The sequence below is a fragment of the Castanea sativa genome, chromosome 1, assembly GCF_040712315.1.
Source record: "Castanea sativa cultivar Marrone di Chiusa Pesio chromosome 1, ASM4071231v1".
Taxonomy (NCBI): Eukaryota; Viridiplantae; Streptophyta; class Magnoliopsida; order Fagales; family Fagaceae; genus Castanea; species Castanea sativa.
This window is the reverse complement of record NC_134013.1, coordinates 86831557-86848564: the sequence shown is the minus strand read 5'-3', so window position 1 is coordinate 86848564 and position 17008 is coordinate 86831557. Positions and strand designations below refer to the sequence as shown.

General features: G+C 33.2%; 1 long non-coding RNA gene across 1 annotated transcript; it reads right to left on the bottom strand.

Moving 5' to 3' along the window:
* Positions 1 to 4594: 4594 nt before the first annotated feature.
* On the bottom strand, positions 4595 to 15246 carry LOC142609996 (uncharacterized). Its single transcript, XR_012839735.1, has 3 exons — positions 15032 to 15246; positions 7084 to 7214; positions 4595 to 5022 (listed from the first exon to the last, which is right to left on the bottom strand). It is a non-coding gene; the product is annotated as an uncharacterized LOC142609996 (long non-coding RNA).
* Positions 15247 to 17008: the final 1762 nt, after the last annotated feature.

Here is a 17008-nt window from a genome sequence, read left to right as displayed (position 1 = left end):
TAGTGGCATCTCTCACCGCCAAAGCACCTAACACTCCGTACAAATCCCACACTGAACCTTCTTCACAGTCAGAGAGTAATAGGAAGAAGAGCCACTCCAATGAGAAAAATATGAACAGTAATTAGCTTAATTTGCAATTAAAATGAGAGTGACCCATTATGCGGTGAACTACCAAATGTTGATTTGATGGGTTTGTGTGAGGAGGGCAAGGATGTTGAACAAGTTGTGGAGCATATGGGTCCAGGTGTTTGTGCTTATTATGTTGTTCTCTATGTGTTGTTGGATTCGTGTAGGGAAGTCCCTTCAAGTTGTTAAGTGTGTCATTGAGTACTTCTTAAAATGTTTTCTGTCAATCCGATCAGTGACATTGAACTTGATGGAAATAGTAATAGATTGCAAGAACTCCCAAAACTTATTTGATATTTTGCTGAATCATTTTTATTAAAAGTAGGCTAAAATATACCTATAGTTGAAAAAGTGAGGCTTTTAAAAAACATTATCCAAAAAATAAAATGGAGACCATGCTGTGCGATTGGGATGCAATTAAAAGCCATTTTTTTTCTTATCTTACATTCTTACTTTTTTTTTCTTTTCAAAAATATTATAGTATTAATTTTACTCCGTATACAATTCAATATGATCTATTATATTACTCTTTTTAATAATATTTTTGTTCCTACATTCAACTGAAATCAAAGAATCATTTAATATTTTGTGAGTGTTAATAGGTAAACTTACTGTACCCATCTAAAATCTAAATTTTAAATTAAGAACATTAAAAGAAAAAAAAAACAAACAAACAAAACCCAACCAGTCGCACCTCCACCAAGAAAATCCAAACCCAAAGAGAACTCTTGTTGGTTTTCTTTCATTTTCTCAGCTTTCAAACATATCTTAAGCCTCTAACCCTCATAAATCTCGCTGATTTACTTATCATTTTCTCTATTGCCTATCCTAAGCATCTAACCCTAATTAACTCAACTCAATACACTAATTAAGCCCCCACATACCACGTGGTCCAAGGATGCTATGGAGCATATCCACAATGTGACCCCCTGAGTTCAATTCAATCGACGAAGAGACCAAGCCTTTGCCCAACACCATTTAGGCTTCTCAACCCAGACCATAACCCCCCACAGAATCCTAAAACTATAACAACACACCAAGCCCAATAATTCAAAATCTGAGCCCAATCAAGCACTTGCACACTATTAAGTTGAGATTTAATATGGATAATTGTCTTATTATAATAAGATCAAATTCTTAGTCTCGATTTCATAATTTAAATCAAAAGGCCGAAACACAAAAACACAAATGAAAGAAAAAGAAAAGGCATGCAATAGATTTCCTAGTACTACCACGTTCATTTCTTTCAAAACCATCTCTTTCTATTCTCCTCTTCCTCAGTCTCAAAACATCAACTTTCTTCCCAATTTTCAGTAGCACCACCCAAGCACCAATAAGTTCCTCAACTCCCACAATGCCATTCATCCCTTCTGATCCTTCCTATAAGAAGGACACTGTCAAGATCATCCTCCTGGTGGTGTTCTTGGCCCTACTCTTTGTTGTGTTAGTGTCCCTTCTTTGCTTATGGATGACACTACACATTAAGAGTTGGCCTAGGCATGTACAACCACTAGAGGCTGCCCAAAAATTTATAAATATTGCACTCATTAATGAGGATTGAGGATGAGGACGACATTGCTAAGGAGGAGGAGGTTGAACTTTAAGGTTGATCAGGTGATACTACAAGAAAAAAATGTTTATTGAAAAAAATAATAAAAAAATCATTGCAATAACATCAGAGTTATTGCAATAGTTGATGCGAGTTATTGCAATAAAATTTGAGGTAATAAGTTTGTCCAACAAAAAATTTAATTGCAATAATCAGTAGATATTTTAATGAAAACTTTGATGCAATGATATATATGTTGTTGCAATAAAAAATTTATTGCAAGTATATATTCGTGTAATGTTTAATTGTTTCATATTTATTATTGCCATAGATTATAAAATAATTGATATCAAGTTATTGAAATGATATATTCATTTCATGTTTATTGTTACAATAGATTATAAAATAATTTATATCAAATTATTACAATGATGTTTTATTGCAATAAAATATCACTTTGAAATTTTTGTTGTAAAAGATTGCAAAAATATTTCATATCAAATTATTATAATGATATCTTTATTTTAAGTTATTTCACAAATTTTCCTAAGTAGTATCGATAATTATAAGTTATTGCAACTAATTATTGTAAATGAGATAATTTACCACTTTTAAGTTATTATTGCAACAATTTTTAACTTGTAGATACAATATTGTGTCTAATACCACTGTACTGATATTGTTATATTAGCATTTGCTATAATAGACTTATTTTGATGTAGTGTGATTAGCTTAATTTTTTTTTTAGTATTTGTTCATTTTGCATATATTTGTTGGATGTTCCTGTGTGTAGTCTTGGACTAACAAATTGTACTGCCGCTGCTCATGCTAGAATGTGACTCAAAGTCATCAACTTCTTTCTTCAACTTTTCATTTGCAACCATTATATTGTTCTCAAAAATTCAGTTTTGTATAAATACTATATATCTATGTTTGACACCTTGACAGCCATAATATTCTATTCTAAAATTAAATTCAAAATATATGATACTAATTTTAATGCCACTTTGTCAATATTGGTTATATTGATTTTTTTTCCTATGAGATCTTTTCGTTGCTAGATTTGTTTTGTATTTTGCTTTTAATCTTATCTGTACCAAGCTTTATTTATTTGTTTTTAATGTGCAGAAGTTCAGAAGCTATGGTAAATAAGACTGACTTTCCATCTTGGTTGCTATAATCAAAGATATCTATTAGGATGGATTCATTGCAGCATATAATTTTTAATTTTCATTTAGCTAAAAAAAAAACTAGTCTTTAGTTACAATGTAGAAAGCAAACTTGTTATCAAATGATTTGATATCCCTATATTATGATTTGTCTTTAACTTAAGTTGCCTTTAGTAAATGATTTGATATCCCTATATTATAACCAATAAAAATGGCTCATCAACTTGTAAGACTACCATCAATGAGAAACGAAATCTCCTCCATCTTTAATTTAAAACCAAAATTCTCAATCTCAAAATAGAGTAAACCATAAAACATTGATGAAATGTTGAATGATCTGAAGAATAACTCAACTACGAAATTTTTTAATTAATGACCTGTTTGGATTGAGAGGGGGGGGGGGGAGGGCGCAAAGGAGAGTAGAGTAGAGTTTGCCAAAAATTAGGCTAATTTTCAGTCAACTCTACTCAACTCTCCTCCCTCCCCTCAATCCAAATGGACCAATGATCACAAGTGGAACAATTTTTCGGATAACATTTATTGCTTCAAGCAATACTGTTCTCTCTGCTTCCATGAACTCTTTTTCTTTATCTTCCACTTTAATAAAGCTAGCAACCCCTTCTTTTCCCATAAACACTATTATTTAAATTCAATAACTTGTGATTAATAGAGCTGTCAACTTTGTCCAGTGTTCTTTTGTTCATGTTTATAGTGTTAAGCAATCACATCACAATAACATCACCAAACAACTCCAAAACTTTTAAAGAAATCACCAAGCCACTAGCACCCAATTTGAGTAAATTTGATGCCTCAATAAATAATGTGTCCTCTCCACATAAAGCAAATACGACAAAAATTAGTATCTTCACATTCTCAAATACAGGCTTCACTGTCTCATCAACATGTTTCTCTCCAACAATATCATATATAAGAAAATCAACATCTTCAGAATTAAAAGCATTTAAAGCAGCATATGCTTTTTGTACATTCCTAGCTACGAAAGTGTTAGGAGCTTTACTTCTTGATGACGATGGCATGTGGAAGGATGGTGCTTGGGCAGCATTAGGCTAGTCACATGGTTTTATGTCTCTTCAACACACCAATGTCTTCTCATGCCAAATTCGCTATGCTCCTAAGTGCTCTTTAAGGGGAACATGCCTAGTCCCCCAACTCGAGTTTGATCGATAAGCAATGTACAGGGGTAGCATGTGGAGGCATCTTGACCCACATAATGCCCTAAGGCCATGGTGGGCAAAGTTGGTTTCATGATGGGTGGCAGCAGGTGGTGTCCACCCTATGTGGTAGTGCATGGCATTGGTGGCTTAATGGTTGGTTGCTTGTGTGTGGCTTATGTGGCTTGAGTGCGGCTTAAGTGCAAGGCAGGGCTAGGCTGCCATGATAATGTGCAATCAAATGTTGTGTGCAAGGCATGGGCTGGTGGGTGCTAGCCTAGTGCATGAACATATGCTAGTGGGCTGACAGGCAGTTACCTTGTGTGTGTGTTACATGTGGGTATGCTGTGTGGGCTGTGTGGCTGATGAGGAGGACTTAGGCATGGACCAAGCCTCCCAAAACATGTATGGACATGATATGTGAGTTGCTGAGTGATGGGATAAAGCGTCATGATCTGCTAAGACATGGGTTGTGACATGTGCTTATGTTTAGTGGCAATTACCAAGTAGTTGATGGTGTCCTAAGTCAAACCCAAGTGCCAAATTGTCCAAGACCCGAGCAATTACTTGGCAGCAATTACTTGGCAGTAACTGTCATAGCAGCTATTTGGCAGTAACTATCATAGCAGTTATTTCTGTGTATATGACCATTATGTTGTTGGGAGTGTCAACAGCATAATGTGCAATTGCCTTAGAGAGAATTCTGTGTATTTCTCTAGTCTTTGTTAGGATTTTCTTTGTACTTAATTGAGTAATAAAGGCTGGGGTGGTTCCCTGTAAACATAATGTGTGCTGTTGTGACCCTAACAAACTATTCTAAGTGATCCTACTCTGTGTGTGTGTGTGTGTGTGTGTGTGTGTGTGTGTGTGTGTTGTCTAAGACTAAGTTAGGAGCTTTCACAAGCCGAAAATTTGAGTGAAAATTTGACCCTATGACACAAAGAAAGGGCTACTAATTCATGCTTCAAATCAATAAGTGTGTTTCTCACCACAATGGTAGGAAGCCCTGCAACAGAAAAGAAGAAACATTTAACTTACCACATTAGACTATTCCTAGCATACAATTTAAAAGAATCTTAATGGAAATAATAAATACAACTGGCACGTGTAACCTAAGAATTAAAATAAATGTGGTCCAAGCTAAACCATAGAATAAGAATAACAAAGCCTTAATCCTATGGTCCTATGTATCCTCAATGGACTGATTGGGATTGTTCACAAACAGCATCTTAGCCTACATTATTGAAAGCATTGTTATGAATTCCATTCTGTTTCGGCCGAAATGGCCAAAAACTTCCGTACCAGTCACTTGACCGGTACGAATCACCCTCTTGTTCCACCTCGGGCTAAATTCCACTTCATTTCGATCTGTTCTGGTCATGCTGGCCTGTTTCAGTGAATTTCGGCCGAAACATTAATTTCAGCCGGTACTGATATAATATAATGTTTACCTTACTTTCAGTCCTTTACAAGTTGAATGACTCACGTACTCATCCCTTTACAACCAGTTTCCACCACGTCGATGGTTGCTAGAATGAACCCAGGCCATGGTAGAGGCAGCTACTACTACTGCTGCTTCATCTTCTTTTTCTTCTTTCTTCTTTTTCTTCTTCTTTTTCTTTCTTTTCATCCCCTAGTCCTTCTTCAATTCTAATTTGAATTTTCATTGCCTTGTTTTGTGAACCTAGCACGTGACTAGGTGTTGGAAATGACAAAGAGACTTGGCAAAAAGTTTTAGGCTTTGTTTATGTGAGTCCACAAGTAATATATAAATAATAAAACTATTTTAATATTTAACTTGAGCTTTTATATTTTGGTTTTTTAATAGTAACTTTTTTTTAGAATAATAGTAAAATTGTTTTAATAGTTTTTTTTTTTTTTTTTTTTGAGAATCAATAGTATTATTATAATTATTGGGTAGATTTTTAGACTTGAAATTGATATATTAGCTGAAATATGGACTTATAGTTTTAAGACTCAATAAATTATATGGATTTTGACCAATAATAAGGAAATATAGGTATATAAAATTATAAATAAATAAAAAGTATAAAAAATGTAACTCCGAAACAGTATGCCGAAACAACCCGGTACCAATCCGATACCGAAATATTCCATTCCAATAAACAAACTAAAATGAGCACCAAAACAGTATTCATAACATTGATTGAAAGCATTCTGACTACTCACAATGACCAACTTGAGTATATGAGTTATATGACATCTAATTCTGCACCACTTATACTATTAACTTCTAAGCTCTTTAATACTCAAAATTAACATGATGGAAGCCTTCAATGAATCAGAAGCACAGGTAAAGCTTTATTGAATTATCTATTTAATTAACTTTTATGTTTACTTAAATGAGATTCATTGCTCAAAACCATTGTTTTGAAACACGGACCAAACCTGGTTCTCTAGCCAAGTTAATTAGGAACTGGCTCAAAGGCCAGTTTTCTAGTTCGGTTTTCAGTCGCCTCTTTGTTTTGTTAAAAATAGTTAAAGAATCAAATGCACAAATAAAACATTATTAAATTCTCTATTTAATATACTTTTTTGTTTTCTTAAATGAGATTCATTGCTCAAAACCATTGTTTTGAAACTAGGACCGGACCGGATTGTCCAAGATATTTATACTTCATTTCACATTAGGAAATATAAAACTCAGATTCATGTGACAAGTCACGACCCCAAAAGACTCACTAATGAAATACACGAGCATGAAGGAAATTTAGATCTACAAAAGGATAGTAACAACCAAAAGAAAGGGAATTACAATTTTAATGGAGTTTTCCAATGATGTGGTGTTGACTCTAGGCAACCCTAGGTGATAACTCCTAGGTTTCTATCTCCTCTCTTGGTGCCAACTTTGTGCAAATCTAGGTGCTAACTCCTATATATATATTAGCTAATCAAAGTTTTATTGAATAAAGAAAACATCATGTTCATGATGGTAAATACTCTACTTCAAACAATAACAAGTAACATATATATTGCATAGAACAATTCAACGTGCAAAGTTGACATAGTTTCCAGCAAAGCTTGTAGAGAAAAGAAGATCACATACCTTATGAAACGCCAATATATCAACCAGAGGAATTGATAGTGTCATCTTAAGAGCAACATCTAGCGCATCAGAGAGTGCTCTATCGCCATATATTTCAAACACACCAAACTCGACATGGTTTTTAGCAAGGGCTGTCATTTGGTGGTGACAAAAAAAAAAATCAGCTTATCATATATAGTATTCATATATGGCTAAAATTCTGAAAGCTGGATCTTTCCATATGCTATGCAACTGGAAAAGTATTCAAAAGTTTTGTAATGAAAAAAGTTACAGAATTAAAAAAAAAAAAAAATTATAAAAGAGTATAAACTAATGCTATAATTGGCAACTTGTAGATCTGGCCAGTGCATGGGGTATAACAACGGACAATGGTGCAAAGAATGAAATTAATACACGTAAAAAAGGTTATGGTATCTGGAAGAGGACATTGTGACCAAAAACAAAATTTAGGAAGGATGGAATCATATGCATATTGTAATTATATAGCAAATCAAGACTCTGAACAGTAGAGCAATGAGATTTTGGTTTGATAATTAAAAATATAACATGAATGATATTCAGAATTCGCCTTTAACTAAGACATTACAATTTATAGCATTTTTATACAATAAAACGAACTTAATAATTCATTTATTTAAGACATCTAGCACCTCTCATTCAAAAGAAATTTTAAAAATTTAATAATGTCACATTAATTAGTTCAACAACAGATATAACATTCTAGATGATAAATCAATCCCCTTTAACATTAAATTTGTTGGCCTTAATAGATCCGAATTTACAGCCAAAACAAAAACAAAAACAAAAAAAAAACAAAAACAATCAAACAACAACAGAACCAATGTACACTAGATCTATAGCCTTAATCAAAAAAGAAATAAGTTATCAAGTCTTCCTTTTTATTGTAAAGGTCACTGACCCAAAAACAAGAAATTGTTGAAAGATAAAAAGGGGAAGGGGGGTAATTACATTTTAAGGGAGAGGGAAAGAGAAGAGGGTTTGAATTGAAATTTTTTTTAAAGATTATCGTTTAATTGGCATATGAAACCATCAGGTTTAATTTGAAACCCCCCCTAAAACATAAGATTTAATATGAAACTTATGAATCCATAGGGTTTCATCTGCAAACCTTCCTAAATTATACATTATACATTTAAATTGTAGTCCCTCCCACGCCCCCCCCCCCCCCCCCCCACGCCTCCCCTAGATTCAAACCATTTGATAGAAACTATTGTTATAGTAAAATTTTGTTAATTAAATACGTAACTATTATCTAACAGTAACAAAAGTTATGGGAAGTGAATCTTATAAAGTCCCTTAAATTGTTGTGAAATCCATCTTCATCAATGAAGTGGCATAGTAAAGTTATAAGCATAAATGATTAACATCTAAATTTATCCATTTCCAGAGGGAGAAGGTTAACCAATTGCTCCGTGAATCAAGCACAAGCCATGCCATTGTTTGTGACAATCTCCAAAAGATGTACCCAGGAAGAGATGGAAACCTTGAAAAACTTACCGTGCAAGGACTATATCTTGTTGTGCCTTGGAAGGAATGCTTTGGTATGCTTGGTCCCAAAGGTGCAAGCAAAACCTCTTTTATCAATATGGTCAGTATACAAGGTTCTTTGTCTCTTCAAATAACATATAAAGCTTTGGAAATTTGCATGAGTTTTTATGTTCGTGGGAGTGGACAGAAAATGCTTTCAAAGGGGCTTCTTTTGAAGCATTTACCTTTATTGCATCCTACCCAGAAATTATTTAATGTTGTGGATAGATTAAAAATATATAGTTTACCTTGACTAATTAGGAAGTAGTGATAGCCTTTATTTAAACTGTAATTTGATTATTTGACACTCTTTAGCATTTACTTAATGTTTGTTTTTCTGTGATATTCTAATGGACTTGATTCCAAGATGTCTCTCTTCATCAGGAAAACATTATGGGTTTTTGTCACTTTTGTTAAAGAATTCAATTCATCTTTTGTGCTATCTTCAATATTTAGTAGTTAACACATCTGTTGACAGATGATTGGACTTACAAAGCCAACATCAGGCACTGCATTTGTTCAAGGTCTTGATATAAAGACACATATGGATGAAATATGCACTAGCATGAGTGTATGCCCACAACATGAGTAAGCTAGATAATCCTCCTATTCCCTTTGCTTTGAATTTGTAAGTCTATATATTTCTTTTTCTTTTTTCCCTCGAATGGCAACTTGCTTTGGGAAACACTAATAGGAAGGGAACATTTACTATTTTATGGAAGACTTAAGAACCTTAAAGGTTCTGCATTAACACAAGTGGGTCAATGTTACTTTTACATTCAGTTTATTGAATGAAGGTTCATTTGTATTTGAGAGCCATAGATCCTTGTTGGGGAGGAGGGGTGCATTGTGATTGGAATTTGAGTGTGGCCTTAGATGTTTTGACCTATTTTTATTATATATAAAAGTTCAAAGTAGGAAAATTGACTTCATATATGATAATTTCTATAAATTTGAAATGGGAATTTTAGAATTATCTAAAAGTTGGAAAGGAAAATTTGGGGGGGGGGGGGGGATGCCACAAGTACTAGTTCTAGTGTGCTATGTTAAGTATTTATGACATAAGATGAAGGTAATTTTGTGGACTATGATTGTATCCAGCGTTTAGAAAGCTTAGTTGAGAGAGAGAGGGGAATATTATGATAAAGCTACTATAATACATTAGTTCATTGAACATCTTCAGCATGACATGTATTTTGAGTTTTTTAGTCCATTCCTTTGCTCTATCTTCAGGTAGTAGAAGGGTCTCTTAAGAGTTTGAACCTATTTCATGTAAGAGTTGCTAACAAACAAACTAGGGAATATAGTGGTGGTATGAAGAGGATGCTAAGTGTAGCCATTTCATTAATTGGAAATCCCAAAGTATGTCTTGATTTTTGTTTCAATTTACTTTGTTTCTTGATACTTTTTTGGATATTTATCTTATTTATGGTATAATCCTTGAGAATTCTACAAGGTTGTTTACATGGAGGAACCGAGTACTGGACTTCAAGGAACAACTTATGGAATGTTATGAAGAACGCAAAGCAAGACCAGACAATTATTTTTAACAAGTTCTCTCTCTCTACCAAAATAAAAATATTTTTGATGTTGGATTATTTAAACAACCTTGAATTGCAGTTTTATAGGCTTGTAGATGATTAAAAAAAAGATCGATTGCCCTCCTTGCTCTACAATATGGTTCCATAACCCCATCATATCTACACTTGTCTTTCAAGACAACAGCATAAAGGCTTTATTATTGATTCTCAAAAATAAATAGATAAATAAATAAAGGCTTTAGTATTTTCCCTCATACTTTCACTAATGAAGCTTGTATACATGGTTTCAGCTCAAATAATGGAAGAGTTAGAGTTCCTATGTGACCAACTAGGATTTTTTGTTGATGGCAACTTGCAATGCATAAATAATCCAAAAGAGGTACCTCGATAATCTAATTCATATTCATAGAGATTTTTTTTTGGGTGAAGTGACACATAGAAGACACTTGCATTATGATTGAGGACCACTCAATAATTATAATGCAAAAGTCTTCTATTTCTGTGTCACTTCACCCTCCAAAATAAAATCTTTATGAATATGAATTATATTATTGAGGTACCTCTTTTGGATTTCTTATGCATTGCAAGCTGCCATTAACAAAAAATCCTAGTCAATCACATAGAAGCTCTACCTCTTCGATTATTCGAGCTGAAACCGTGTATACAAGCTTCATCAATGAAAATAAGAGGGAAAATATTAAAACCCTTATTTATTTATTATTTTTTAGAATAAATAATAAAGCCTATATGTTGTTGTCTAAAAAGACAAGTGTAGACATGATGGAGTTATGGTATCATATAGTAGGGCAAGGAGGGTAATAATTTTTTTTTTTTTAATCATCTACAACATATAAAACTACAGTTCTAGGTTGTCTAAATGATCCAACATAAGAAAAAAAACATTTTGGTGGAGAGAGAGAACTTGTTAAAATAACTACCCAATCTTGCTTTGCGTTCTTCACAACATTCCATAAGTTGTTCCTTGAAGTTAGATCTAATCCAATACTTGGTTCCTCCATGTAGACGACCTTGCAGAATCCCCAAGGATTACACCATAAATAAGATAAATAAATATCCAAAAAAATATCAAGCATCAAAGTAAATTGAAACAAAATTAATACATACTTTGAGATCCCCAATAAACAAAATGGCTACACTTAGCATCCTCTTCATACCCCCACTATATTATCTAGCTTGTTTGTCAACAACTCCATGAAATAGGTTCAGACTCTTAAGAGACTATTCTACTACTTGAAGATAGAGCAAAGGAATGGACAACAAAACTCAAAATACATGTCATCCTAAAGATGACCAGCAAACTAATGCATTATAGTAGCTTTATCATAATACTCCTCTCTCTCTCTCTTTCTCTCTCTCTCTCACACACACACAAAACTAAGCTATTTAAACACTAGACACAGCCACATATACCGTCCACAAAATTATCTTAATCTTATGTCATAAATACTTAGCATAGCACGCTAGAGTTAGCACCTGTGGCATCCCCCCACCCCAACCACTTCTTTCCTTTCCAACTTTAGATAATTTTGAAATTCCCGTTTCAAATTTATAGCAATTATCATGTATCAAGTCAATTTTCCTACTTTCCTTTCCAACTTTTAGATAATTCTAAAATTCTTGTTTCAAATTTATAGCAATTATCATATATTAAGTCAATTTTCCTAGCTACTTTGAGCTTTTAAATGTAATAACAGTAGCTCAAAACATCTAAGGCCACACTCAAATTCCAATCACAATGCACACCCCCTCCCCCCTCCTCAACAAGGACCCATGGCTCTCGAATACAAATGAACCTTCATTCAACAAACTAAGTGTGAAAGCAATATTGACTCACTTGTGTTAATGCAAAACTTTTAAGGTTCTTAAGTCTTCCATAAAAAAGTAAATGTTCCCTTCCTGTTAGTGTTTCCCAAAGCAAGTTGTCATTCAAGGAACAAAAAATATATAAGAAAATATTCAGACTTACAAATTCAAAGCAAAGGGAACAAGAGGATGATCTAGCTTACTCATGATGTGGGTATACACCCATGCTAGTGCATGTTTCATCCAAATGCAATGCCTGAGGTTAGCTTTGTAACTCCAATCATCTGTCAATAGATGTTTTAACTACTAAATATTGCAGAAAGCACAAAAGATGAATTAACTTCCTTAACAAAAGTGACAAAAGGCCAAAACATTTTCCCAATGAAGAGAGACATCTTGGAATCAAGTCCAATAGAATATCACGGAAAAGCAAACATAAAGTAAATGCCAAAGAGTGTCCAATAATCAAATTACAGTTTATATAAAGGCTACCAATACTTTCTAATTAGTCCAGGTAAACTATATATTTTTAATCTATCCACAACATTAAATAATTCTTGGGTAGGATGCAATAAAGGTACTTAAATGCTTCAAAAGAAGCCCCTTTGAAAGCATTTTCTATCTACTCCCACCAAAATAAAGACTCATATGCAAATTCTCAAAACTTTATATGTCATACAAAGAACCTTGTATACTGACCATATTGATAAAAGGGGTTTTGCCTGCACCATTGAGACCAAGCATACCAAAGCATTCCCTTTGAGGCACAGCAAGATATATTCCTTGCACAACAAGTTTTTCAAGGTTTCCATCTCTTCTTGCGTGTATCTTTTGGAGGTTGTCACAAACAATGGCATGACTTGTGCTGGATTCACGGAGCAATTGGTTAACCCTCTCCCTCTGGAAATGGATAAATTTAGATGTTAATCATTTATGCTTATAACTTTGTTATGTCACTTCATTGATGAAGATGGATTTCACAACAATTTAAGGGACTGTATAAGATTCACTTCCCACAAACATTATATTATTTAAATCTTCCCACCGCATCCCGCCCTTCAATTGAGCATATTGTGCAAACTCATATATCCCATGATGTAGAGAAAATCTTGGATATATCTCCATTATCATAACCCACATTTCTAAAACAAGAAATTAGCCTTTAGAATGATTAGAGTTGGTGGAAAAGATTCTTGCAAAGGGTTGAAACAATGTCGACAACACTAAAAAGATAATATCTAAGCTACCAAATGATTGAGTGTGATTCATAAACCAACAAATGGTTCTACATGTTTTATTGAAAAACCACACCTAGTAAGTTACTCCAGTTAAACAACAAATTCGGCCTAAGCAGATATCCATATTCCTCAACTTCCCTGAACGTGGATGATCAAACAATTACTGCAACAGCTAATGGTTGTATTAAGAAAAGGTTCCAACTTGCCTCCAATATTGGCAGGAGATCCATATAGATGAGTAAATTAAAGCATCAAGTATATATGTTATTGCAATTGAATTCAATTCTTAAGAGAAACACAACTTTTTTTTTCTTAGAAGCACTAAACTACTGTGAATTTGCAATGCGTAAGCCACTCCACTCCACTCCACCACTATTTATAATAAAAGAAAGTAGCACTGCTCTTGCATAATTAAGTTTTGCCTAGCCTAAGGTTATGGTCATTCAATAGAACTCTGTCCCAATCATATAATTTAAAAAAAAAAAAAATTCATTACTTCCATACTTGAATAAGTACTTCGAAAGGTACTAAAGCATGGTTTTTTGAGGAATACCACATGCAAATCAGAATATTTTCAGTGTAGAAGTGTTCATCAGTTCAATTGAACAAAAACATGAGCCTAGGGTTTTTTTGCTATCCATTCTCTTGTATAATTTATATAAAGAGAAAATTACAACTTACCCACCTGTGGTTTGGCTAAAATTTAAGTTACCTACCTGTGGTTTAAAATTTGACATTTTACCTACTTGAGGTTTGACCAAAATTTAAATTGCCTACTTTTGATTTGAAATTCCATATGAAAGTGTTCCAATGGATAGTTTTTGATCTTATTTAATCTTGTATTTTTATGTTTATTGTGTTTTTGAAGGAGAGACATAAAAGTGGAGCAAAATTACATATTTAGCTTTGTTTTTAATAGAGGTGGGTTGTAGAAATCTAACTGAGCTAACCTCAGATGGGTAAAGTATCAAATTTCAAACCACAAGTAGGCAACTTATTGTGATTTGCCCTTATATAAATATCAATGAACAAGCAGCCCAGACATAAATTAAATTTTTTAAGACTATTATTATTTGTGCAAACAAAGGTTGCCTCTAATGTACATCTTTGTATCTCCAGCCCCAACCTTAGGGAATGGTTTTTGGATACCAACAAAGAGTGACAATCTGCAAGAAAATTCCTAGATATCAAGCCTTTTTTTGTGTAAGAATAATTATCTCCTTCGCGGGGCCATCAATAGAAACATGAGCCTCCACTACAGAAAACATTGTGTTAAAGCCAAAAAAAAAAAAATCAAAGGTATATTTATGAAGCAATGAACAACATTATAGATACTACTTTTTCACTATTACTACCGCTTACTTGGGAACGAGTAACTTTCAGAAAAATATTGAAAAATAAAAATCTTCATAATAACCCCATTCCAAAGATGCATATGTTTGCTATTACTGCAAGCATCAAATTTCAAACAGGACCATGTGTGTGTTAGTAATCTTTTAATTGGTAAAGTGATTTTACCCGCTAATATAGTAAACGTCAACCTTTAGCAGTCTCAACACTTGATACAACAATTTGTCTGGCTTATGAAGTAAAAATTTATAAAATTAAAGTGCAAGTAGTAAACCACAACACAAAACCTATCATCAAAAGCGAACCTTATAGGTTGAAACTATCTCTCAAAAGAAAAAGTAAGCCACAACATAAGGTATTTATAATTATACGGTCAACAAAAAAAAATAGCACACTTACATCTAAAACACAAACAGAGAGAGCGAGAGTGTAGTAAGAGAGAGATACCAGTACTGCAAATCTGTAGGGAGCGGGCAGAGTTGTGAAGCAAACTGTAGAGTACTCGTCGCTCGTGGCTTTGCAAATTTGTGGAGTTAAGGCCTTAGGTTTTTCGGAAGAGTCCTGATTTACAATGCTTTTTTTTTTTTAAACCAACTAAGGTCGAATTTTAAGGGAGGTTTAACGAAATCATTAGCTTTTTCATTCGTTTCAAAATTCTAGGGGGTTACTATGATTCGTTTTATGTTGATCACTTTATCCATATCTATCTATCTATCTATCTATACTACTATTTAAGCGACTGCACCTGTTTGGAGTGGATTTTTTTTTTTCCAAAATACCCTTATACCCTTAGGTTTAAGTAGAGACAAAACTAAAGGATAGTTGGTAAAAGAAAAAATTTTTTTGTCTAAAATACCCCTACTATAGGATTACTCTCCTACTAACCCACTTATTCATAAATAAATTTCACGTGTAACTCCACGTTTTCAATTTTCTTTCTTCAGTTTTTTTTTTTTCTTCCTTTATCAAGACTTAACTGTTTTTTTCTTTGCAAAAAAAAAAAAAAATTGAACTTTTTTTTTATTTTTCAATACCCGGGTTTCCCTTAATCTCATCTCACATTTAGTTTTTTTTTTTTCCTTAAATCTCTTTTTTTTTTTTTGAAGAAAAAAATATACTAAAAAGTAAAAATCAATCATATCCAAAAGAAATCCAAAAACTTACAAATACCACATTCAAACCCACGTTCAACTTCTATCAAAAAAAAATAAATAATAAAAATAATAAATAAAAAAAAAAAACTTTTCCCTAAAAAGAAAAACTGCTTTCAAATTTATCCAAAAAAAACCCTACTTTCAAATATATCTTATGTTTCAAAAAGAAAGATAACTGAAGGTAGTTGTAAAAATCGGATTGCCACACCTATTAAAACCATGTTCGTTCTCAAAAAAAAAAAAAAAAAAAAAAAAACCACGTTCTCACATCCACCACAATATTATCCTTCTCCTTCAGTTTCTTCTTCCGTCATCCACCCAATCTTCTTCCACCATCTTTCACTCTCACTTTGTTAAGTCTTCACAGTTTTTTCAAATCCTGTTCATAAACTGATACCAGTTTTGATGTCATTGTTGGTCCTCAATAGGAAGGTCGAGATAGATAGATTGCAGCTGTGGGTTTAGAAGATTATGATACTTTGTTTGCTAGAAGCATTATTAAGGGTATCGGTGCACCTTTCAATTTGCAGTAATTATAATTCAGAACTTTTTTGTTGTTGTTATTATTCAAGAGTGTCTGATGGTCCTAATCACATTATGCCATCACTTCATACATTTTTTCTTGAGTCATTTTTTCTAGAATGTCTCATCAATTGGCCGAATTCAGGATTAATGTACTGCTCAGAGGCTCTTTTATTTTTTGGGTAAGGGTTAATTTAGAGCATTTATTATAATTTGGGATTACTACATTTTTCAATCACAAAAAAAAAAATCTAGGGGTGTGATAAAAAATTATTCACCTACTAACGCATAATACTCATCACACCCCAAGATTTTTTTTTTATGATTGGAAAATGTAGTAATCTCAAATTATAATAAATGCTCTAAATTAACTCTTACTCAAAAAATAGAAGAGTTTCTGAATACGCGCGAGGCTAGTAATTATAAAAACCGTATACCAAAGTATACGCCTCTATTACGTTACGTAGTGAATTTCTTTGAGACTTTGCATGCAAAACATGCTTTATCCCCTAAGGTGTTGACATGTGGCTAGATTTGAATTTCAAGCCATTAATTGAGTTGGTTATCTTCAGTTAATATTTGTCACAATGTTTTTGTGTTGAGTTTTGATCTCTTTTACTACAACTTTTTTCTTTTTTCTTTTTTGGACTTCTTTGTGGCTAAGGAGTGTTAGTCGACTTTGTCTGTGTTAGAGAGGTGTGCCTGGGTGTGTTGCAAGTTGTATAGCTTATTTTGGTAAGACTGTATA